Source organism: Fundulus heteroclitus, chromosome 24 (genome assembly GCF_011125445.2).
Source record: "Fundulus heteroclitus isolate FHET01 chromosome 24, MU-UCD_Fhet_4.1, whole genome shotgun sequence".
In the NCBI taxonomy this organism is placed as follows: domain Eukaryota; kingdom Metazoa; phylum Chordata; class Actinopteri; order Cyprinodontiformes; family Fundulidae; genus Fundulus; species Fundulus heteroclitus.
Genome location: NC_046384.1, coordinates 14,951,311 through 14,952,014, shown reverse-complemented (window position 1 = coordinate 14,952,014; position 704 = coordinate 14,951,311).

The window sequence follows — 704 nt, the reverse complement described above, 5'->3', positions numbered from 1 at the left end:
TGGTTGCCATAAATGTTAGTTCTATGCGTCATACGGTGCGTTATACTCATACATGTTCGTGCAAGGTTGTGCAGGATTTTTTTTCTCTTTAGTCCTTGGGCAGGTGCTCAGCATCGCTTAATGTTTCTTTCAACTCATCAAAAGTGGAAATCCTCCAGACATTCAAAGTCAGTGCCAGAACTATTCAATTTAAAGTAGGTATTACAGTTCAGTTCAATTGTTTTTCATTTGTTTTTTGAGAGACTGACAAAATCTCTGTATTTTAGCATTTAATCAGTTTAAATCTTTTTCTTCTGCTTATCCGGGTCATGGGGGTAGCAGCCTAAGTAGAGAGGCCCAGACGTACCTCTCCCCAGCCACTTGGGCCAGCTCCTCATGGGGAACCCCATGGTGTTCCCCGGCCAGCTGACAATCATAGTCCCTCCAGCGTGTCCTGGGTCTTCCCCTGGGTCTCCTCCCGGTGGGACGTGCCCGGAACACCTCTCCAGGGAGGCGTCCGGGAGGCATCCTGACCAGATGCCCGAGCCACCTCAACTGGCTCCTCTCGACGTGGAGGAGCAGAGACTCTACTCAGTCCCCTCCGGATGAGTGAGCTCACCCTATCTCTCAGAGAGAGCCCAGACACACTACGGAGAAAACTCATTTCAGCCGCTTGTATCCGCAATCTCGTTCTTTCCGTCACCCAAAGCTCGTGACCATAGATT